This window comes from Triturus cristatus, chromosome 6, assembly GCF_964204655.1.
Source record: "Triturus cristatus chromosome 6, aTriCri1.1, whole genome shotgun sequence".
NCBI classification, from domain to species: Eukaryota; Metazoa; Chordata; class Amphibia; order Caudata; family Salamandridae; genus Triturus; species Triturus cristatus.
The window spans coordinates 277906229-277932504 of record NC_140589.1 but is presented as its reverse complement, the minus strand read 5'-3'; positions in this window follow the sequence as shown (position 1 = coordinate 277932504).

The window sequence follows — 26276 nt, the reverse complement described above, 5'->3', positions numbered from 1 at the left end:
ACCTGTTGCCCAGCACTCCTGCCACCCCCACTCATAGGGCTTATGCTGCCCAGCACTCCTGCCACTCCCAACCATAGGGGACCTGTTGCCCATCACTACTGCCACCCCCACCCATAGGGGACCTGTTGCTCAGCACTTCTGCCACCCCCACCCATAGGGGACCTGTTCCCCATCACTACTGCCACACCCACTCATAGGGCTTATGTTGCTCAGCACTCTTGCCAACCCCACCCGGAGGGGACCTGTTACCCATCACTACCGCCACCCCCACCCATAGGGGACCTGTTGCCCAGCACTCCTGCCACCCTCACCCGTAGGGGACCTGTTGCCCATCACTCCTGCCACCCCCACTCATAGGGGACCTCTTGCCAATCACTACTGCCACCCCCACCTATAGGGGACCTGTTGCTCATCACTACTGCCACCCCCACACATAGGGCTTATGTTGCCCAGTACTCCTGCCACCCCCACCCATAGGGGACCTGTTGCCCATCACTACTGCCACCCCCACCCGTAGGGGACCTGTTGCCCACCACTACTGCCACCTCCACTCATAGGGCTTATGTTGCCCAGTACTCCTGCCACCCCCACCCATAGGGGACCTGTTGCCCATCACTACTGCCACCCCCACCCATAGCAGACCAGTTGCCCATCACTACTGCCACCCCCACTCATAGGGATTATGTTGTCCATCACTCCTGCCACCCCCACCCATAGGGGACCTGTTGCCCATCACTACTGCCACCCCCACTCATAGGGCTTATGTTGCCCAGCACTCCTGCCACCCCCACCCATAGGTGACCTGTTGCCCATCACTACTTCCACCCCCACTCATAGGGCTTATGTTGCCCAGCACTCCTGCCACCCCCACCCATAGGGGACCTGTTCCCCATAACTACTTCCACCCCCACTCATAGCGCTTATGTTGCCCAGCACTCTTGCCACCCCCACCCATAGGGGACCTGTTACCCATCACTACTGCCACCCCCACCCATAGGGGACCTGTTGCCCAGCACTCCTGCCACCCCCACCCATAGGGGACCTGTTGCCCAACTACTGCCACCCCCACCCATAGGGGACCTGTTGCCCATCACTACTGCCACCCCCACTCATAGGGCTTATGTTGCCCAGCACTCATGCCACCCCCACCCATAGGGTTCCTGTTTCCCAGCACTCCTGCCACCCCCACCCATAGGGAGACTTGTTGCCCTGCACTCCTGCCACCCCCACCCATAGGGGACCTATTACCCATCACTCCTGCCACCCCCACCCATAGGGGACCTGTTGCCCAGCACTCCTGCCCCCCCACCCATAGGAGACCTGTTCCCCATCACTACTGCCACCCCCACTCATAGGGCTTATGTTGCTCAGCACTCTTGCCAACCCCACCCATAGGGGACCTGTTACCCATCACTAACGCCACCCCCATCCATAGGGGACCTGTTGCCCAGCACTCCTGCCACCCTCACCCGTAGGGGACCTGTTGCCCATCACTCCTGCCACCCCCACCCATAGGGGACCTCTTGCCAATCACTACTGCCACCCCCACCTATAGGGGACCTGTTGCTCATCAATACTGCCACCCCCACTCATAGGGCTTATGTTTCCCAGTACTCCTGCCACCCCCACCCATAGGGGACCTGTTGCCCATCACTACTGCCACTCCCACCCATAGGGGACCTGTTGCCCAGCACTCCTGCCACCCCCACCCATAGGGGACCTGCTGCCCATCACTACTGCCACCCCCACCCATAGGGGACCAGTTGCCCATCACTACTGCCACCCCCACTCATAGGTTTTATGTTGTCCATCACTCCTGCCACCCCCACCCATAGGGAACCTGTTGCCCATCACTACTGCCACCCCCACTCATAGGGCTTATGTTGCCCAGCACTCCTGCCACCCCCACCCATAGGGGACCTGTTGCCCATCACTACTTCCACCCCCACTCATAGGGCTTATGTTGCCCAGCACTCTTGCCACCCCAACCCATAGGGGACATGTTACCCATCACTACTGCCACCCCCACCCATAGGGGACCTGTTGCCCAGCACTCCTGCCACCCCCACCCGTAGGGGACCTGTTGCCCAGCACTCCTGCCACCCCCACCCATAGGGGACCTGTTGCCCATCACTACTGCCACTCCCACCCATAGGGGACCTGTTGCCCATCACTACTGCCACCCCCACTCATAGGGCTTATGTTGCCCAGCACTCATGCCACCCCCACCCATAGGGGTCCTGTTTCCCAGCACTCCTGCCACCCCCACCCATAGGGGGACCTGTTGCCCAGCACTCCTGCCACCCCCACCCATAGGGGACCTATTAACGATCACTCCTGCCACCCCTACCCATAGGGGACCTGTTGCCCAGCACTCCTGCCCCCCCCACCCATAGGGGACCTGTTGCCCATCACTCCTGTCACCCCCACCCATAGGGGACCTGTTCCCCATCACTACTGCCACCCCCACTCATAGGGCTTATGTTGCTCAGCACTCTTGCCACCCCCACCCATAGGGGACCTGTTACCCATCACTACTGCCACCCCCACCCATAGGGGACCTGATGCCCATCACTACTGCCACCTCCACTCATAGGGCTTATGTTGCCCAGCACTCCTGCCACCCCACCCACAGGGGACCTGTTGCCCATCACTACTGCCACCCCCACCCATAGGGGACCAGTTGCCCATCACTACTGCCACCCCCACTCATAGGTCTTATGTTGCCCATCACTCCTGCCACCCCCACCCATAGGGGACCTGTTGCCCATCACTACTGCCACCCCCACTCAAAGGGCTTATGTTGCCCATAACTCCTGCCACCCCCACCCATAGGGGACCTGTTGCCCATCACTACTGCCACCCCCACCCATAGGGGACCTGTTGCCCATCACTACTGCCACCTCCACTCATAGGGCTTATGTTGCCCAGCACTCCTGCCACCCCCACCCATAGGGGACCTGTTGCCCATCACTACTGCCACCCCCACCCATAGGGGACCAGTTGCCCATCACTACTGCCACCCCCACTCATAGGGCTTATGTTGCCCATCACTCCTGCCACCCCCACCCATAGGGGACCTGTTGCCCATCACTACTGCCACCCCCACTCATAGGGCTTATGTTGCCCAGCACTCCTGCCACCCCCACCCATAGGGGACCTGTTGCCCATCACTACTTCCACCCCTACTCATAGGGCTCATGTTGCCCAGCACTCTTGCCACCCCCACCCATAGGGGACCTGTTGCCCAGCACTCCTGCCACCCCCACCCGTAGGGGACCTGTTGGCCCGCACTCCTGTCACCCCCACCCATAGGGGACTTGTTGCCCATCACTACTGCCACCCCCACCCATAGGGGACCTGTTGCCCACCACTACTGCCACCCCCACTCATAGGGCGTATGTTGCCCAGCACTCATGCCACCCCCACCCATAGGGGTCCTGTTTCCCAGCACTCCTGCCACCCCCACCCATAGGGGGACCTGTTGCCCAGCACTCCTGCCACCCCCACCCATAGGGGACCTATTACCCATCACTCCTGCCACCCCTACCCATAGGGGACCTGTTGCCCAGCACTCCTGCCCCCCACCCATAGGGGACCTGTTGCCCATCACTCCTGTCACCCCCACCCATAGGGGACCTGTTCCCCATCACTACTGCCACCCCCACTCATAGGGCTTATGTTGCTCAGCACTCTTGCCACCCCCACCCATAGGGGACCTGTTACCCATCACTACTGCCACCCCCACACATAGGGGACCTGTTGCCCAGCACTCCTGCCACCCTCACCCGTAGGGGACCTGTTGCCCATCACTCCTGCCACCCCCACCCATAGGAGACCTCTTGCCAATCACTACTGCCACCCCCACCCATAGGGGACCTGTTGCTCATCGCTACTGCCAACCCCACTCATAGGGCTTATGTTGCCCAGCACTCCTGCCACCCCCACCCATAGGGGACCTGTTGCCCATCACTACTGCCACCCCCACTCATAGGGCTTATGCTGCCCAGCACTCCTGCCACCCCCACCTATAGGGGACCTGTTGCCCATCACTACTGCCACCCCCACCCATAGGGGACCTGTTGCCCATCACTACTGCCACCCCCACTCATAGGGCTTATGTTGCCCAGCACTCCTGCCACCCCCACCCATAGGGGTCCTGTTTCCCAGCACTCCTGCCACCCCCACCCATAGGGGGACCTGTTGCCCAGCACTCCTGCCACCCCCACCCATAGGGACCTATTACCCATCACTCCTGCCATCCCCACCCATAGGGGACCTGTTGCGCATCACTCCTGTCACCCCCACCCATAGGGGACCTGTTACCCATCACTACTGCCACCCCCACCCATAGGGGACCTGTTGCCCAGCACTCCCACCACCCCCACCTGTAGGGGACCTGTTGCCCATCACTCCTGCCACCCCCACCCATAGGGGACCTGTTGCCCATCACTACTGCCACCGCCACTCATAGGGCTTATGTTGCCCAGCACTCCTGCCACCCCCACCCATAGGGGACCTGTTGCCCAGCACTCCTGCCACCCCCACCCGTAGGGGACCTGTTGCCCATCACTTCTGCCACCCCACCCATAGGGGACCTGTTGCCCATCACTACTGCCACCCCCACTCATAGGGCTTATGTTGCCCAGCACTCCTGCCACCCCCACCCATAGGGGACCTGTTGCCCATCACTACTGCCACCCCCACCCATAGGGGACCTGTTGCCCATCACTACTGCCACCGCCACCCATAGGGGACCTGTTGCCCATCAATACTGCCACCCCCACTCATAGGGCTTATGTTGCCCAGCACTCCTGCCACCCCCACCCATAGGAGTCCTGTTTCCCAGCACTCCTGCCACCCCCACCCCTAGGGGGACCTGTTGCCCAGCACTCCTGCCACCCCCACCCATGGGGGACCTATTACCCATCACTCCTGCCACCCCCACCCATAGGGGACCTGTTGCCCAGCACTCCTGATCCCCCACCCATAGGGAACCTGTTGCCCATCACTCCTGTCACCCCCACTCATAGGGGACCTGTTCCCCATCACTACTGCCACCCCCACTCATAGGGCTTATGTTCCCCAGCACTCCTGCCACCCCCATCCATAGTGGACCTGTTGCCCAGCACTCCTGCCACCCCCACCCGTAGTGGACCTGTTACCCATCACTACTGCCACCACCACCCATAGGGGACCTGTTGCCCAGCACTCCTGCCACTCCCACCCATAGGGGACCTGTTGCCCATCACTCCTGCCACCCCCAACCATAGGGGACCTGTTGCCCATCACTACTGCCACCCCCACTCATAGGGCTTATGTTGCCCAGCACTCCTGCCAGCCCACCCATAGGGGACCTGTTGCCCATCACAACTGCCACCCCCACCCATAGGGGATCAGTTGCTCAGCACTTCTGCCACCCCCACTCATAGGGGACCTGTTGCCCAGCACTCCTTCCACCCCCACCCATAGGAGACCTGTTGCCCATCACTACTGCCACCCCCACCCATAGGGGACCTGTTGCCCAGCACTCCTGCCACCCCCACTCATAGGGCTTATGCTGCCCAGCACTCCTGCCACTCCCACCCATAGTGGACCTGTTGCCCATCACTACTGCCACCCCCACCCATAGGGGACCTGTTGCTCAGCACTTCTGCCACCCCCACCCATAGGTGACCTGTTGCCTAGCACTCCTGCCCCCCCACCCATAGGGGACCTGTTGCCCATCACTCCTGTCACCCCCACCCATAGGGGACCTTCTCCCCATCACTACTGCCACCCCCACTCATAGGGCTTATGTTCCCCAGCACTCCTGCCACCCCCATCCATTGTGGACCTGTTGCCCATCACTCCTGCCACCCTCACCCATAGGGGACCTGTTGCCCAGCACTCCTACTAGCCCTACCCGTAGTGGACCTGTTGCCCATCACTACTGCCACCCCCACCCATAGGGGACCTGTTGCCCAGCACTCCTGCCACCCCCACCCATAGGGGACCTGTTGCCCATCACTCCTGCCACCCCCACTCATAGGGCTTATGTTGCCCAGCACTCCTGCCACCCCACCCATAGGGGACCTGTTGCCCATCACAACTGCCACCCCACCCATAGGGGACCTGTTGATCAGCACTTCTGCCACCCCCACCCATAGGGGACCTGTTGCCCAGCACTCCTGCCAACCCCACCCATAGGAGACCTTTTGCCCATCACTACTGCCACCCCCACCCATAGGGGACCTGTTGCCTAGCACTCCTGCCACCCCCACTCATAGGGGGCCTGTTGCCCATCACTCCTGTCACCCCCACCCATAGGGTACCTGTTGCACATCACTACTGTCACCCCCACTCATAGGGCTTATGTTGCCCAGCACTCCTGCCACCCCCACCCATAGGGGACCTGTTGCCCATCACTACTGCCACCCCCACCCATAGGGGACCTGTTGCTCAGCACTTCTGCCACCCCACCCATAGGGGACCTGTTCCCCAGCACTAATTCCACCCCCCACTCATAGGATGTGTGATGCGCCACACATCCATCATACCCCAACATTATGTAAGTCAGCAAAATACATCCCCCCAACATCATAACAACAGTGTGTAGTCTGTGACAAATGCCCACAACAGTGATCATGACTTCGAACATGCAATGTAACTATCATCACATGTGTGACCAAAAACTGAGTGTGGCCTACACAAGGCAAGCATCACTAGCACTGTGGCATTGTAAAAATAACACCCCTTCACTGTGTAGAACAAAGGTTAAGTGTGGGGTTCCAAACTGCAGCAGATGTTTAGCATTGTGGTGATGGGGTCTAAAACCCCCCTCATCACAGTGACCAAAAGGTAAGTGTCATCATGGAAAAAGCTGCAAATGCCAAACAGCATGTATGATTCCTGGTCCCAACACATGAAACACTTTTGGGCCAAAGTAGTGGTTGTGTCCCATACCCACAGAGATGTGGTGAGGCTAACAGTGCTGTGATAACCTAACATACTCTTGGCCATGTGCAGACAAGCACCACGCATGGGGGCTGAAAATGCATATAGTGTACAATGACACAAAAGCAGAAGTGACCATCACAAAGCATACACACATCTTGAAAATAGACACACAAATCAAAACAATCTGTGTAGACTGTAGGTGTCAGGTCACAAACTCCCATTCCATGCCAGCAATGACACCTAACAACCAGGATGAATGTGTAGAATGATGTGATATGACTCACAGGGACAGCAGGGAAAATCACAAAAACAACATCCAGACAATGGCCCACAACAGCAATACCAATGCACTGGTGCAGATGCACAAACACAAACAGGCAACCTCACACTGCACATCTGACACAGCATGTATGTGTGTGTGTCTCAGTATCCCAAAGCAACTACACAACACATGAGGGGGGCTGAACCACAGTGACACAGATATGGACACAGTGCCATACAAAAGTAACCCATCAATGGGCCCCCCTTAGTGGGCAATCAGGCATTGTGAGATGAGAGGGGGCACAACAGACACATGTGACACAAGCTGGAATGAACACAAACTAACACAGCAAGAGACTGACACACAACAGCACGACCCCAAGGGACCATACATTGGGGTGGCACAAGCATGCATGACACCTCTTCTGTGCTGACAAAGGTAGATGTCGTACAAACTGTGAAACCCAGATGTGTCCTGTGCCACAAACGTACATCACACCTACACAAACACAAATCACTCAGCATGGCCCGTCATCCATGGACAAATGGGAGCTAGGGGCACATCCATGCAAACATTTACATCAGTCCACCCTCAACGCCACACACCCTGAACTGCACCAATGTGCATCTGTGAAGCCCACATGGATAGGTGACATTGCACATACACCCATGACAAACACAGTAATGTTGGGAGGAACTAAGGTGCACAGACTCATCACACAAGGACAGTTTACAACCCTGGTGAATGACAGACATACTGCACAGTATGCGGTACATGGCCATGACGTCAAAGATCACATAACCTGTGGAATACCTGCCACAGTCCCAGGACAATGCAGAAGCCAAGGAGAACCACAAGGCACACATGCTGACACCTGCAAACATTGCAGCCCTGAACCGGACAAGTGGGATCAGTCACACACACACATACACATGTCTCAATCACTGAAAGGTACCATCTAGGGACAACTACATGATATTGCGAACAAACAAGTGCCTTGGGGACCCCTGACTGTTTCCCATCTGCGTCTGACATCATCATCACCACTCAGAACTGACAAATCCCAATTATGGAACACCAATTAAAAGTAGTGTGTCATGCACCCACACATCTGGTAGCCCATGGCAAAGTTGTGGGATGAACACAGTACCACTCAGCAAGCATCAACAACAGGAACATATATAGGGAACACAGCCTGTGTATGAAAAGGGATGTGGACACACACACACATGTCCACACAACACACAACATGGGCCCTGGCAATGTCCCAGAACAACACCCTTACTTGAGGGGACTCAACTCCTGTGGAAGCTCAGCTGTGCCAAACATAGCCCCAGCAGGTCTCAGTCATGTCAGCAGAACACTTGGTCAGTCAGCCATCAGTTACCACACAATGAAGGCTCTGGTCACAACAGTCTGGGCATGTAATCAGGAAGGGGGGACACGAGAGCTGGTTGTTTAAAGAGGTCCTGTTCTAATGCTCCCAGGGGTCTACGTAGGAAAAGACAGGTAAGAGCAGTTCCTCTAAATGGCCAATTTGGAAAAGATAGTAATGATTAATCTGGTCTGAGAAGGGAAAGTTCAATTTCAGATCTTGTTGCCCTCACACACCTGTTAGGGTGTCATGCTTCATCATTGGGCGTGCTCCTCTTCGGACCGGCGCTGCAATGTCCGACGGGCCTGGTGGCATCTTTATCGGAGATCTTTTGATCTGAGAAATAGACAAATTGGACAATGGGAAGCACATCATATGTGCATGTGTGCAAGTCACAGATGAGACCATGCAAATGAAATGTTCACAGAGATGTTCACAAATTGTTAATCATGACACACCCAGTTAGCTGCAAAGGATGACATGGATAACGACCAGAATAGGATACATATCTCATGGACCACATGGAGTACCTCACATCAACACCTCAGTATTCAACATTTGAAATCCAGCATTAGAACTGCAAGGTCATGGTAAACATCATCAACATAATGTACAGCTAAATCAAATTCACAAGGATAAAGAAAAAGCTTTATTCAGCAGATGAAAAATTAAACGCCCGTTCAAAACAAAGGCCAATGGCCAGTCCATTATCAAATGACAAGAAGTGAACTTGAGTGACAACTGTCACACGTTGCTTGCCTGCAATGCTAAGGACAGGGGACATCCCCTCGGAGGGGCATACATGGGGGCAGGCCAGGCACCACAGGGACAGGATCAGGGCGCAGCAGAACGAGGCAGTGAAGGGGTAGTGGATGCAGGAGAGTCACTGGCAACTGCAGTGGAGCTGACTGAAGTAGTGGGTGCAGTCACAACTGTGGGGCACAAGTCAGATGGGGTGGGTGCCGGCACAACTTCAGTGGGCAGGTCAGATGGAGTGGATTGGGTCCCCAATGCAGTGCCCAATTCAGACGGGGTGGTCGTGGACTCCACTAGGGTGCCTAACTCAATGTGAGTGAAATGGGGTTCAGGTGAGGTCGGCAGGACAGAGGGGGGACACGGTCCCCACATCAGTGGCACTAACCGTCTGACCAGGGGTGGAAGAGCAAGTGGTAGGGGTGGGAGGGCCTCAGCATTTTGGGGATGGTGTATCTGTGGGTGGGGGAACCTGGGGCAGGGTGTGGCGGGGGAACCTCTGGAGTGGTGGCCTGGGGGATGGAGGATGGAGACTTCGCTGTGGAGTTGCGGGGCGGGGGTGGGGTCTTGCTCTTCCGGCTCCGGGGGGACTTGCAGGTGGGGGCCTCAGTCTGACTGCACCTGGGGGAGGGTGTCCGGGTGTGAGGGGCACTCCCCTCTGTGTGTCAGGACTTCCTCTTCCCTTGTAAGATGGATCTGCTGGGTCGGTGGGGAAGAGGCCAAGGTCACAGAGGAACAGCTTCTGTGGAGATGGGGTTGCAGGTGAGGCAAGGGAAGGGTGCTGGGAGGGAGAGGTATCGGAGGACTGCGGAGTGGTTGTGGATGACTGTGTGTGTGTCTGCAAACCACCCCCAGTGAGTGTGGTATCAGTCCCCTGCGCTTGCATGTGTGCACGGCTAGACCTTGTTTTGGGTGTTTGTGTGCTGCCCGTGTCTGTGACTTTGTGAGAATGTGCAGGTGTGTGTGTGCTTGGGACAGGTAGGGTGCTAGGAATTGTGGGTGGTGCAGGGGTAGGAGGGGTGCGTGACTGTTGGAGGAGGGACACTGCTGCCGTCAGGGAAGAGGCCATGGACTGATTGGCCCTCTGTAGGGCAGACATGCCCAATGAAATGCCCTCCATGAACGACACCAGTTGCGTCAACAGACTGGTGTGTGCATGGAGGACATTCTGCATTGATGTCTGCCCTACATGTCCTCACTCAGGGCAGCAGGGGACACAGCGGCAGGGGGTGCTGTGCCTGGCACAAAAGAGACATGCTCGCGAACACGGGAGCCTCCACAGACCTCTGGGATGGGAGCCGATGGGAGGGTGGTGATGGTGGTGGTGGGGGCGGTGGCGGGGACAACCTCACTAGCTGGGGTTTGGTGGCTGCTGACACCCGCCTCCACAAAGGAGGCATCCTCCGAGCTGCTGTGGCCCTCAGCTGGGGTGGATGGTGCTGAGGACTCCTCGGTGTGACTCCACTCGCCCTTCGTGCCACTGGGTCCCCCCGACTCCTCGCTTTCTGTCCTAGTCAGGCTCTGTGGCTCCTCCTGGTCTGTGACACTGTCCCCTCCTGTGGCCGTGGATGTATTTGGATAGAAATAGGAAGAAAGAGAACAACATCAGACTCCTGCACTGACTGCACACATCACAGTGAGTACATCACATCAAAGGGCAAGCCCTGGCATCATCAGCTGAACACTGCTCAAACTTAGTGCTCACACTGTTTAGAATAAGCCAATTGTCAGTCTCACCATCAACCATGGAACTCATATCCCTCCTGGACTTGCACCCATATGTCTGTTGCATGTTTGATGCTAATACCCCAATGTGCCGACATGCACCACCCACACATTTATGGGACATGCAAGTGAGCATGTAGGAGTATGTCACTATACACACAGCACATCTCTTGGCACTGACTCAATACAGGTGTCCGGATGAAGGGATGGCCAGACACTCATTTCACATGCTTGTGATGCATGCCAGCAACACACACTATGATGTTCTCATATCCTGATAGTCAATGCCACAATGGGGTGCATGGAGCACACTTGAACACAATGCAGGATCACTCAAAGCAAGTTAAGTGCCATGGCACTGGCATGCCTGGAAAGTCAGTCAACACTGTCTCCTGTCACAGGGGCAGGGCATCCAGACAACAACAGTATGCACTGTGTCACAATCATAGCTCAGGGGTAAAGCAAACTCTGCAGCTGAAAAGTGAACTTGCCCATCCCCTGCAAACAACATATTTCGGACCCAGTAGACCCCACATCATACAAATCAGACACATGAGTCTCTGCAAACACAACTCCCTGTACATTAGCACATCACAGTCTGCTGTGCATGTAACCCAGCTGCCTGAAGTGCACAGTTGCATACACCATTGTGTGCTGTCAAATGATCACACACCTATATGTCACACAGGTCTTGCCTCTCATAGTCACATCTCAGATGTCCTGCTGACCCTAAAATTCAAGAACACCCCAGTTGTACGTAACAGGAAGCCACATTATAATGACACTGAGGCAGACACCTGAAGGCACATGTCACTAAGCACAACCTGTAAATTGATACACAGGGGTGGGATTACAGAGTGTTTCTAAATGCCCTTGAGTAGGCATGACTGCCCAGGTCTACGTGAAACAGTGTTTGGCCCTGGACAGTAGTCAGGTGGCTAAGCAAGTGTGAGATACTTTATATTCATACTCCTGAGGCCCACAAATTGGAGTCCCCTGCTGCATGTTTTTTTTAAAATACCCCAGCAGCATGCTGTGACTCAGACCAGCAATTGGAACACATATCAAGGGCACACACAGATCACATGTCAGATCTCAGGCATTGGGTAAACAATTGACCCACTCATGAAACACACAACAGAGTCACGGGAACAGATGCTGTCCGGAAGCTGAAGCATAGCTGACTGCAGGGACACAGTGCCCTAGTGACACAACCAACAGACTATAGGGGCCACACCTGTTGATCAGATGAGCAGGGAGCAGCACACAATTGAGAGACCTGAGTATTGGACTACAAGTCCTACATAATGTCGAAGTGTGACCAGGCCAAAAGACTGCAATTAGCATGTCAGACATAGTACACAGATTAGGCATGGATTTACCCCCTCCTTGCTGCTGTCTGGCCTTCAGCTGCCTATCCAGATCCGGGAAGACCACCGCCAGTACCCGGAGCATGTGAGTGGTCAGGGTCCGGTGTCTGCCCCTCCTGCGAGGAGGCGACAGCTTCAGCTGGACCCTTGCGATCCTCCAGGTCCAGCCACGAAGGTCCTGACACCTCTTCTGGCAGTTGCGGATCCGGTGCTTGTAGACCCCCACCGATACAACTGCCCGGACGATGGTCAGCCATATCTACGGCTTCTGGTGGGCAACAACCTGTGAGGATGACAAAGTGAAAAGTCCATTAACACACATGCCCCATATTTGTGCAGCACACATTTGGATATACATGTCATCATCACAAAGGGAAATGAGTGACACAGGTAGTGCACCCATGGAAAAGGACAAATGACCTGCATGTCTGACATGTTAACAATGCCTGGGAAGTTTAAGCTTGCACAAAAGCACATTAGCTGCAGAACACCTGTTCATTACATGTACTTACACACTTTGGGGGATGAAAGTACTCAGTGAGCATGCTTGCCACTGGTGTACTCACTGTTAGTACTGCTAGTCAGACAACATGCATAATTAGGAAGGCAGTGGACTGCACACTCACCTGCTCCCCTGGTTTCCCATACAGCTTGCTGTACTGTGGAAGGAGCCCATCCAGCAGGGCCTGGTTCTCCTCCTCAGTGAAGGCTGGGGCCCTCTCCAGAGTGCGTGCCATAGCAGTAGCCAGAGGATGCAGAGACAGCAGCAGTGGTAGTAGGGATGTGGTCCAGTAGCATGTAGTGCAGGCAAGTGAGCTCCCTGGGCTCCAGCCAGCCTTATATCTGTGCTGCAGAGGCAGACTCTGTGCCATGTGTCCCCAGTGAAAGGTCCAACACGGTTGCATTCTATGAATCTGGCCAATCCATGGAAATGTACGACTCATACACATCTTCCGCATCGTTAAAATCTTCACCTTCATAAAACCCTAAGAATTGCAACATTGTTGTAGGCATCCAACTGAATTTCCAGCGCACAACTCGTACAAGTTTTGAATCTGCATCCGTCTCCATGACAGTCTAGAGCCAATGGGTGCGCACGGCTCGGTCATCTGACTGTACAACGCGTATTTTGAGAATACACATGCACCCGTCTCCATACGATTTAATGACCAAGGCGTACGCCTGTCTCGGAACATGGCTGTCCGACGCGCATGCATGATAGTCACCCGCGTCGGACCTCATTGCAGTCAATGGCAAAGCGTACACACGGCTCGGTCATGTACCGTGCATTGCGTACACATTGTCACCCGCTTCGGACCTCATTGCAGTCAATGGCAAAGCGTACGCACGGCTCGGTCATGTACCGTACAATGCGTACGCATTGTCACCCACGTCGGACCTCATTGCAGTCAATGGCAAAGCGTACGCACGGCTCGGTCATGTACCGTGCATTGCGTACGCATTGCCACCCACTTCGGACCTCATTGCAGTCAATGGCAAAGCGTATGCACGGCTCGGTCATGAATCGTACAATGCGTACGCATTGTCACCCGCGTTGGAGCTCATTGGTGTCACTATTTGATGGCTTCAACACACAATTACTTGCCAGGGACACATGTGCACACCTACCACACTACAGCATTGGCCACACAGTGCCCCATGGCATGTAAGGCTGCTGTCCCTGTGTGTTGGGGGGGGCAACATTTGGTTTGTTGTGTGGCACTTTTGTTCAGCCACTCTCAGGCTGTGCACGTGTTCATGGGGGCAGAATCCTTTGTGTGTTGTGCACATTACCACTGTGATGTGCAACTGTACAGTTATGGGCATGAGTCATGGACACAGTTGCAGGTTGGATATGTTTAGGACATGTCACATACACCCTGAGTCCTGGGCGTGATGGCTTGTACGTCACAGTGAGACCTGTAGCCACAATTCTGATGTGCACCCACAGTCTATGTGCATGTTGTGTCTCAGATGTGGATGATCAAGTGTGCCCAATGAGAGACAGTCTCCACATCCATGTGGTATGTGCAGCAACCTTGATGTTGTGTGTGTGTCTAAGAGACGTCCATGTAGGGCCTGCAGAGACAACATTGGCCACTACCTCTGGGACTCACGCTTGCCTTGTGGTGTGTACGTGATACACCATGTCATGCCAGTGTCGATGTGGCAATACAGGGACCCTGGGTATCTGCATGGCAAAGATCTGTGATGCCTGGGAGACATCAGGCCTCTCTTGTCACTGTGGTGTGTGTTTGTAAAGTCACAGCAGTACATAGGTAGGGTGACACAGCCCAATGATTGGCCATTGCACTACATGGGACTTATGTGGGCATGTGGAATTGAGATGTGAGGTGATGGCCATGTAGGTGACATATGTGTCCATGCCCAACAGCACACACCTCAGTACATTGTGTAATGTCATGATGAATCATGTGATATTTTGCTTGGTCATGGCCACATGGGTGGATGAACCGACAATCTTCCTTTGTGCATCTCTGTTCTGCAGAGCACCAGCTGTCCATCGACCATTCCCAGACCTTGAAACCATGCAGGAACACGACTGCATCCAACGGTACAGCTTCACCATGCCACTGATTGAGGAGTTGGCGGAGCAGTTGGCGCCACATCTGCTACCTGGCCGGACATACCCTACAGCACTGACCCCAGAGGTGAAGGTGATGGCAGCCCTGCACTTCTTTGCTACTGTTACCTTCCAGGACACTGTGGCTACTGCTGGTGGTATGTCGCAAACTATGTTTAGTCATGTGCTACACGATGTCTTGGAGGGGATGTTGCATTTCCTTGACCTGTACATCAAGTTCCCTAGCCCAGCTCAACTTCCTGAAATAAAGGATGCATTTTATACACTGGGGCGGATGTCGAACGTCATCGGATCCATTGATGGTACACAGGTTGCCCTGATACCACCACAGGCACATGAGCAGGCATACCGGAACAGGAAACATTTCCACTCGATCAATGCTCTGGTGGTATGTCTTGCAGACATGTGTATCACACATGTGTGTGCACGTTTCCCCGGTTCTGCGCACAATGCCTACATAATGAGGAGAAGTCGCATTGCAACGCTGATGCCACAGATGCCAGACCAGCGTGCCTGGCTTGTCAGTGTGTACTGACTGTTTACCATTGTGTGTGTTTGGCAATGTTGTATTCCGCACTCCTACAAAACTCAGCTAATTGTTCAATTGTTTGTGTGTAGGTGACTCCGGATACCCCAACATGCTGTGGATGCTGACACCCCTCAGAAACCCTGTGACACCAGCCAAAATGTGCTACAATGAGGCACATGGCCGGTGCAGGAGGGTTATTGAGCGGACATTTGGCCTCCTGAAAAGCCGCTTCCACTGCCTGGACAAGACCGGAGGGGCCCTCCCATACGGCCCTGCAAAGGTGTGCAAAATTATCCTTGTATGCTGCATGCTACACAACATGGCAGTGCGGAAGAAGGTGCCTCTCATCCAGGATGACGATGACCGACCTCCGCCACCTGTGGAGGATCCCGGCCTGGGCCACGATGCCAGTGATGATGAAGATGAGGGTGACGTCCGCACACAGCTCATCAACAACTTCTTTACCTGAATGTGAGTTTAAAGGGTTGTTATGTCAATGTGTGGAGTTAGTCTGAAATGTGTTGTGGCTGCTCTGTTGCTGTCTGAGTGTGTCTGTGTGCCACTTGACTGGATGCGTGCAGTGATGTGTCCATTCAGGTGGTCTGTACTCCACAATAGTGTAGTACTGCTAACTTGTTTCTGTGTAGGTTTCTTGTGGCATGTTTTGTGCATGTGTATTGCATTTCTCTCCTGTTCTGCTGTGCTTTTGACTGTGTCTTGTGTCTGTCCTTCCCAGGGTACTTTGCCTGTTGTTTGGTCAACACTGACCCCCAACACCCAGAATCCAACACCAGTGTGGGAGTGGTCAATTGCCATCAAGTGATGTGCCACACACCCCTGGACTTCAATTCTCAGACACTCTGTGACCGTGTGTCCACCGTAACGTACAATTGCCTTGCAACTATTTTAGAATAAACATGTTGCTGATGTGTAATGAACCTGTGCTATGCTTTGTTAGGTGTGTTGTCTGTCTTTCCACCCACATCTGAGTGATATTTGCTTACCTCACATGTGGAATTGTTACCACTGACTGTGGATAGGTGTTGTGTCTGTGCATACCAATGTGTTTCAGGTCAACATCATTGTGTGGGATGAGTAACATGGCCATGGGGAGTATGTGTTGTGTCGCCATAGTGGTGTGTCTCGCTCACATGTGTCACATCACCATGACTCACCTAACGGTGGTCACATTGTTGTAGTATTTGGAATGCACTGTGTTGTTTAGCAGATCAACATCTCCATGACACATGACAAGTTGGAATCACAACAGAGGCAAGTATGGTGTACTGGTGAGTTTATTTTCGAACATGTGTGAGGAAAGTGCACAGGATGGTGGGTGCTGTACCTTGGGTTTTGAATCCAAAGTTCACAGTAGAGTTGGAAGTGTTGGTAGATGAAATGTCCAGAGTAAAGTCCACAGTCATCTGCTACATTGGACCAACATGAGCCCTTCATGTCATGTGGGCGAGTTGTGTCCGATTGGACAAGGTGAACGGGTTGCGGACAAAGAACATTGTCCAGAACAGGTTTAGAGGCCCTGGGGGTTGTGTAGGGACATTTGCGTCTCACATGTCCTTCTTCGGACGACCCCTCTTCTTCTTGGGCGGGGGGATCCTCAGGTGCAGGCCTCTGCGGTGCAGGGGACTCTCTGCCAGAGTTCTCCTCCCTCCCTGTGGCACTGGCAGATGGTGTGGCAACAGATGTTGTGGCCACACAGGGAGATGTTGACATGTTTGTGGTGATCTGGCGGAGGCAGTGGAGTATGTCCCGATGCACCGCAGGAAGTGCATCCCACTTTGCCTCCATGCGGGCATAGTGGGCAGCCTGCTCCTGTTGTATGTCCTTGAGGATCCCCACTACATGGCCAAATCCTCTGGTGCTATCCTGGTACGCATCTATGATGCGTGCCAGTTGGCGGTCATCATGCAGTCCCGACCCCTCTGCAAGGCGCGCCCTCTGACTCCCACCCCTCCCAGCACCCCTACCCACACGGGCAGGACCAGCAGCGGCACCCACAGGTGACACTGGGACCCCTTGTGTGGTGTTACTGGTGGTGTTGGCTACAGCTTCTGAGGGGTCCTGTGTCCCTATGCTGTGGGTGTTCTGTGGCCTTGGTCTGTCCGTGTTGGTGGGGGTGCCCTGTCTGTTTCCAGGTGCTAGAGGCGTGGGAACAGGAGGTGCAGATGTTTGTGCTGCTGCATGATGACTCACATCGGAGGTGCCAGGTTGTTCTTCGTCATCCGAAGAGGACAGAGACAGAGTCAAACCAGAGAGATGAGTGTCCACCAGAGTCTGGGACTGGGAATTCTCTTCATTTGGTGCTGTTTCCCCAGCACCACTTGTGTTTGGAAGAGACACACAATGTAAGTTATGTTTCTACAGGCATCAATGGTTCACAAACATGACATTTTCTACTGCACGAACGGATGCCTGCCTGTACACTGCTTTGTTCCGGCTTGTCACGGACAGAGATTGATATTGATGTTGCACATTGCCCAGCCGAAATTAAACATTTCAATGTGCATGTCGAAGTATGTGCATGCCCAGCTCATGGATAGACTTGTCTGTACATGACCATTGCTACTCAAGGGCCATCACGTTGCTGACACAGGTGTGTCATTCCTGTATACATGTGAGATTTAACAAGGACATACGTGCTATTCTACTGGGGATATGTTGTAATATTGGGGCATGTGTGGTAGCAGAGTTTGCTAGTCTTTGTGTGCCACATTGGTGTATTGGTATGACCTGGTCACAGTCCGGTATGCATGTGATCTCTTTGGAGGAAGTGCTTTTTTCCAGTGTTCCTAGTTCCGATATCATTTCATACAAGTGATGATGTCACCATCGTTAATGAGTCTGGTGTTGAGTTTTGTACGTGCATATGTGATTTGACTTGTCAATGTTCTCCATGGTGACATGGATTGGGCAATGTAGCACTCTGGCTTTTCAATGCTCATGACAGTGAGGGCCGGTGGTGTGTGTGTTGCAGTTTGGCTGCTGTGAGTAGCATGTCTCCTCCAATGCTGTCCAGGTGTGACCTTATGTCTACAGTGTCTATGTCAGTGAGTGGTGTGTTGTGTGAAGGATGCTATGTTTCAGCACGATGTAGCAGTGGAATGCAGCTCACAACAGCACCGAGTATGAATGCGAACATGCAATGGTGTCGGCTATATTGGTGTGTCCATTCCATTCACTGTCAGATGACCCCTGTCAATGATGTATATGTGAGTTCCTGTGTGTTTTGTGTAATGTACCATATATGGGTCTCCACATTTGTCATCTGCAAGCCACACCTCTCCTGCCCGGCCAGGGGGCACCCCTGGACACTGCATCCCCAGGCAATGATTTAGAACATATGGTTGCAATGGCTGTGTGTGCGACCGGGTTTTGTTTGGCCAGTGCATATGTGTGATTGTCAGCCACATCATTTCTCAGGCCCAGTGTCAGACATCTTGTCAGTCCCTTCCCACTCCCTGTGAGGCAGGCATGGTTCATTGTGAGCTTGCTGGGCCATGTGGGTGGCTGGGGATTGTCTGTGACTGCAACTCCCATCATGCTCCTGGCTACACCCCCCCTTCCCAGCATGCCCATACTTCCTTCCTCTTGACTCTGCTTCCCTGTGAGGGGGTGTGACAGCAATGGCAAGATGGCTTACTTTGAAGTCCTGGTGTTAGTTGGTGCCCAGTTCCGAGCATGGCCTTGTGCTCCCCACAACAGGGCCCAGTGTCAGACTTCTTGTCAGCCCCTTCCCACTCCCTATGAGGCGAGCATGGTTCAGTGTGAGCTTGCTGGGCCATGTGGGTGGCTGGGGATTGTCTGTGACTGCAACTCCCATCATGCTCTTGGCTACCCCTCCTTCCCAGCATGCCCATACTTCTTTCCTCTTGACTCTGCTTCCCTGTGAGGGGGTGTGACAGCAATGGCAAGATGGCTGACTGTGAAATCCTGGTGTTTGTTGGTGCCCAGTTCCCAGCATGGCCTTGTGCTCCCCACAACAGAGCCCAGTGTCAGACATCTTGTCAGTCCCTTCCCACTCCCTGTGAGGCGAGCATAGTTCAGTGTGAGCTTGTTGGGCCATGTGGGTGACTGGGGATTGTCTGTGACTGCAACTCCCATCAAGCTCTTGGCTACACCCCCCTTCCCAGCATGCCCATACTTCCTTCCTCTTGACTCTACTTCCCTGTGAGGGGGTGTGACAGCAATGGCAAGATGGCTGACTGTGAAGTCCTGGTGTTTGTTGGTGCCCAGTTCCCAGCATGGCCTTGTGCTCCCCACGACAGAGCCCAGTGTCAGACATCTTGTCAATCCCTTCTCACTCCCTGTGAGGTGAGCATGGTTCAGTGTGAGCTTGCTGGGCCATGTGGGTGGCTGGGGATTGTCTGTGACTGCAACTCCCATCATGCTCTTGGCTACACCCCCCTTCCCAGCAAGCATGCTCATACTTCCTTCCTCTTGACTCTGCTTCCCTGTGAGGGGGTGTGCCAGCAATGGCAAGGTGGCTGACTGTGAAATCCTGGTGTTTGTTTGGCTACAAGTCCAAAGAAAGCCCCTGTGCTTCACACAGCAGCACCCAGTACGGTGTATCTTTTGCTGATATTTCACTGAGGTGTGGGTCAATGCATTCTACCCGGTGAGTTTTGTGGAGTTTGTGTTGGGGGGTCTCCACATGCTGGTAAGTATGGTCAGAGCTGTTAGTCCTACCTTCCCACCCGGTCAGATAACCCACCATGAAACGTGCTTCCATTGGAGGGCGTGCAAGTTGTCTTTCAGGATGTCAGTCAGTGGTGGCCTGCTTCTGATTTGCACACAACCCCTACCAGGGCCTTGTGCTCCCCACAGCAGGACCCAGTGTCAGCCATCTTGTCAGTCATTTTCCACTCCTTGTGATGTGGGCATGTTTCAGAGAGGTCTTGATGGGCCAATTTTGATGGGGAGCATTATCTGTGACTACAAACCCCATCATGCTTTTGGATACACTCACTTCACCTGCATACCCACTATTCCTTCCTGTCAGTCAGCTGCACTGTGAGGTAGTGTGTCTGTGTTAGCAACCTGTCTGACAGTGTTTATTTGGCTTTGTGCCACTGCCTTGCTCTATTTGCTGTTAGGTTTGTACATGTCATGATACAGTTCCAAGTCACTATGAGATAGCAGGTATTGTGTTTGTCTGACTAGCATACACATCTTGGGATGATTATCTATTGGTTACTGTGGCTTTGCTAATGGTACATGGTTTCACTGTCCCCTTGCCACACAATATTGAGTATGTTGTTTGTGTACTCACCAGGCTCTGGTATGTCTGGTGGTAGGATGTCCCGCACCTTCTCCTCCCAGGTCCTGAAGTAGACTGGTTTGGCAGGAGGGCCACCGTCGTTGCGCTGACTCAAGGCGTGATCTTTCTTGATTAGTTTCTTGACCCTCCTGTGTCCGTCATACAACCTGTTCTGGATATCGTCCTTTGTGCACAACGTTGGTGCTTGTGCGTTCCCCTTGTCCACAATCCTTGCCCACATTTTTGTTTTCTGTGACATGGGGGTCCTTTGGACCAATGTACCAAACAAATGTGGCTCTACTCTGATGATCTCGTCTACCAGCACTTCTAACTCATCATCTGTGAACTTTGGATTCTTCTTTGGGGGCATGGTGATGGGTGGTGGTGGTGAGTGATGTGTGTGTGAGGGTGCAAGTGAGGGTGGTTTAGTGTTGGTTTAGCTAACTGTATGTGTGGGTGCTTTTGGTGAGGTGCTAATGGTGTGTGAGTTGTGTGATGGGTGAGTTGTCAGTGTGTCTGTGGTTGCTGTGTGATGGTGTTTGCTGCTGGCTGTGTCTCCTATTTGCAAAGGATCATGGTAGTGATTGATGTCCTCTATATAGGTGGAGATGTGGGTGTGTCTTTGTCCCAGGTTTAAAAAAAAATATTTATTGGCTTTGTCATTGCTTGTTTGGTCCTTTTTTTGTCTTTTTTCCTTTGGGTTTTCTAGGCAGGAAGGAGACGTTCTTCTGACCGAGACGGACGCTGATGTTGGCTCGTGCGGGCTTCTCCGGCTCATGCGGGCTTCTCCGGCTCGTTCACGCTGACTTTCTTCTGTGTTTCATAAGCGTTGGTCGTGGAGATCTCTATTGCTTGAGGTCCCTGTTTTCTGTGTGTGTCGGTCCTGCGGCTTGGGCTCCGTGCGAGTCGGTCTGGGTTTACACGCATTGCATCGTACCACGCGTATCGGACATCGCGGGTACGTGTCGGTCGGGTTCATTCCGGGTTTGTGTCGGTCGGTGCAACTCGCGCTGGTTTTCCGGCCGGATCACTATTTTTCCTATGGCTCAGTCGTACGACTTGTATTCCGTACGTGTCGGTTGTAATTCACACGCGTTGCATCGTACTGCACGGGTCGTACGGTGCCGGTACGTGTCGGCCGGTCTCCGGGCCGGGTCCGTGTTGGTCGGTATGTTTTGCGGCCGGAATTGGAATCGGCCCCATTGTAGTGAGAATAGTAAATTATTCACCTATGCTATCCAACACTTTCCCTACTGTTGCACTTGCTGGAGTGGGAATAGTAATGTTTATCCCTCCGCTATCCAACATTTTCTCTACTGTTGCACTTGCTGGAGTGGGAATAGTAAATTATTCCCCTCCGCTATCCAACACTTTCCCTACTGTTGCACTCCCTGGAGTGGGAATAGTAATTTATTCCCCTCCACTATCCAACACTTTCCCTACTGCTGCACTTGCTGGAGTGGGAATAGTAATTTCTATGTCCCCACTATCCAACACTTTCCCTACTGTTGCACTTTCTGGAGTGTCAATAGTAATTTTTTCCCCTTCACCATCCAACACTTTCCCTAATTTTGCACTCATTGGAGTGGGAATAGTAAATTATTCCCCTCCGCTATCCAACACTTTCCCTACTGTTGCATTCATTGGAGTGGGAATAGTAAATTATTCCCTTCGACTATCCAACACTTTCCCTACTGTTGCACTCGCTGGAGTGGGAATAGTTATTTTTACCCCTCTGTTACCCAACACTTTCCCTACTGTTGCACTAACTGGAGTGGCAATAGTAAGTTATTCCCCTCCGCTATCCAACACTTTCCCTACTGTTGCACTTGCTGGAGTGGGAATAGTCATTTATTCACCTCCGCTATCCAACACTTTCCCTACTGTTGCACTTACTGTAGTGTAAAATGTTCTTTTAAAAATTATTAAATAGTTTAGTATTTTAATTTATAATAAATGTAATTTTTATTTGTATTCTTATGTTACAGGTGTATGTATATATGTATGTATATATATATAGTATGTAGTTATAGTTCGGACCAAGTTACTATAGGAAAATGGCAACATTCTATTTGCAATAACTTTGGTGCCGATTGACGAATCTTCGCGATATTTTAGAAACGAATTCTTTGTTGAGATTAGCTCCTATGTTGAAAGTTTGGGGGTGATTCTTCAAGGGGGGGCCGAGAAAAAAGGGGGGTCCCAAAACGCGTTTTCTCCATGTTAATTTCCATAGGAAACTTTAGACAAGGCTACAGGTCGAACGGAATTATCCCAAATTTGGCAGGGAGAAGGGTCTTGGTCTAGAAAGCCTGCTTTTGATTATTTGGTGTAAATTCATTCAGTAGTTTTTGAGAGATATCAAAATTTACAGATATCGATATTTGGGAATTCTGCCATCTGATTGGCTGAAGCGTTACGAGCACGAGCTTGTTGCTGATTGGCTGCGAGCGGTGCGAGCGGTTGCAACTAGGAAGTGTTGGCCGCCATTTTGTGATTCCGTTGAAGCGAGTAAGGTGAAAAAAGGGGGAAAAAAGGGGGGAAAAGGGGGAACTAGGAGGGTAGGAGCACTGTAACCTCTGTGGGGTGTTTAGGGTGTGCTATAGAGGGGGTGCGAAGCAAAGTATTTACCCTTACCAGTGTGTAAGTGGTGGGCTACGGAAATTAAGTGAGGTATTGGGTAGAGTCTGATGCAGGTAAGGTGAGCTGGTGTGGGACTCGGGAATTAAAGCATGAGCCCAAATTGTGTGTCTTATGCTGTGAAGTCATGTGCCGTGGCCGCTGCACTACAGTTGTGGAAGACGTGTCCGGATGTGTTTATTACTACTAGGATGAACTACTGACCCGTACTGGTATGAAAGTCCTGGGGTATGGAATATATGTGAGGTATTGTCTAGAGTCTCATGTTGCTAAGATGAGCTGCTGCCGGAGTCGGGGATTAAAGCGTGAGCCCAAACTGTGTGTCATATGCTGTGAAGTCATATGCTCTGGCCGCTGTGCCACATCTGTGCAAGTAGTGCCAGCATGTAGTTATAGGTACTTGGATGAACTTTTGTTTAGAACATTGTAGCTTGTGTATGGTGCTTAGGTGGTGTTGTATAGGAAGTGCAAAGGTAAATCAATATGGTATTTGTAGAGCGTAAACTACTCACCCCTATGGGTGAGTATAGCTGGGGATCAAAGCGAGAGGTCTGTGCTGCAAAGTGAGATGATCTGGCCTCTGCGCCACAGCTGTGTGGAGAATACATTTTGGCGAGGGTGCGGGAGTTGGCGTTATATGGCCCTAAAATAGGGGGCCTAAGTTGTAAGTTATAGTCTAAAAAGAGCCCTTGTGTTCATTAGTCGGAGCTACATATAAGTGTGGATGCACAGCTTCAAGTTATTCAGGAAAACTTGGATTCCCTGATCTGTGAAGTGTACTCCAACACTTCTGTATATATCCGCTATATCAAAACATATGTTGACCCCATTTTGCGGTCTCTGAGGTGTGCAGAGACAGCTTTGTTGACTTTTTCTGATATTTTTCAATCTGAGGACAAAATTGTTTGGACCATTTCCATCTCTGTTTTTGGCATATATTGGAATATACAAAGACAGTTTGAGGCAAAAGTAACATCAATTGTCCAAAGGTGTCCTTCATAAGCATTTCCAAATCTACCCCAGTCAATGTGCCTAGGTCGTTTCGACCACAGTGCACAATCATGAGGTCAGGGTGTTGGAAATGCAAACAGGTTTTAACCAAAGGCAACAATTGGTGCCACTTCAATCCTCTCTGTCCAAACCATTTAATATCCACATTTTGTAAACCTAGGTCTAAGTCAATACGTCTCTGTTCTGCATACCTCTTGCACCAGAAAACATAGCTATGTCCTACGATCCACACTGGCATTTTGAAGGTATGGCTGGAAGGTATGGAAAGATGTCTGTAGCTCATGCAGTTCCTTCATAGAATAGGAGCTATGTTTAAAGATGGGGAACTAGTTTCTTTTCGCATACAAAACGGTACCTGATTGGGAGATGAAAATCATTGTTTTTTAAAAGTAGGTTGCACATTCGTTTTGTGAAAAAGTATGTTTGTGATTGGTTAAGAAAAAGCAGTTTGCACGTACATATTATAGGATAAAATTTGCTCAACTCAACCACATCTGCTACTTGCATTTGGAAGGCACTGTCCGAACTTAAAACAACCGTGAACTTTTAACCTGCACGTGCCGTTAAATGTTCAAGAAAATGTTGCAAAAAAATATTGTTCGGTTTAAAAAAATTGATGAACTTTTAACCTACACGTGTTGTAGAATGTTCTAGAAAGTGTGTTGATAGAATACGTTGCATTTCTGACTTCGATGTGTAGTTGATTATTAAAAAAACTATTTATATGGAAAAGTAGAAAGACAGTAATAGAGAGAATTTTTGAAAGCTAAAATAATCAAGGAACTATTGTAATTTGTTCTTGATTACCTACTGGTGGTCTCCAGTAGGTAGTTATCAATGTTAACGGTCTGAAAGTGCGGTGTTGGACAGAGTGGCATGGTGGTGATATGATATGGTGCTACACTCGGGTATGAAACCGAGAGTCTAAACCGTGATGTAATTGCTGTAAAATGATGTGGTCTGTTGTTTGTAGCATACATGTGCTAGTAGTGTTAGTAGGCGTTTATACCATACAGGGAGTGGGAAGCAAACTACTGACCGCTACTGTGTGTTGATAGTATACCGGAAGTGGGAAGCAAAGTAGTTACGCCTACCGGAGTGAAGACTTGGGGATGAAACTGAGCTGATTGCTGTAAAGTGATGGGCTCTGGGTGGTGTAGGATACTAGTCGTGTAGTATAAGTGTGTAAGTAGTGTTAGTATGCGTGTATAGTATATAGGGAGTGGGAAGCGAACTACTCATCCCTACTGGTGTGAAGACTCTGGGATTAAACCGTGAGCCTAAATTGTGAGCTCAGTGCTGTAAAGTGATGTGCTCTGGGCGCTGTAGCATACTTGTGGAAGAAGTGTTAGTTTACGTTTATACAATATAGAGAGTGGCAAGCGAAAGTCTTACCCCTACCGGTGTCAATACTTGTGGATGAAACTATGAGCTCATTGCTGTAAAGTCATTTGCTCCATGTAGTATTCAATTGTAAGTCATAGTAGAATGTTAGTATGTAATTCTACTAGAATCTAAGGGGCATATTATTAAGAAACGGCGTTAAAATTATCGCCGCTTTAGCAGCAGAAAACTGCCACTAAAACGGCGATAATGGGCTTGATAATATGCCGTAGAGAATTCCAATAGAAGCCCATGTTAACACGAGAACATGGGCTTCTATTGGAATTCTCTACGGTATATTATCAAGCCCATTATCGCAGTTTTAGAGGCAGTTTCCTGACGCTAAAGCGGCGAAAATTTTAACGCCGTTCCTTGATAATATGGCCCTCAGAATGTAATGTTAGAATGT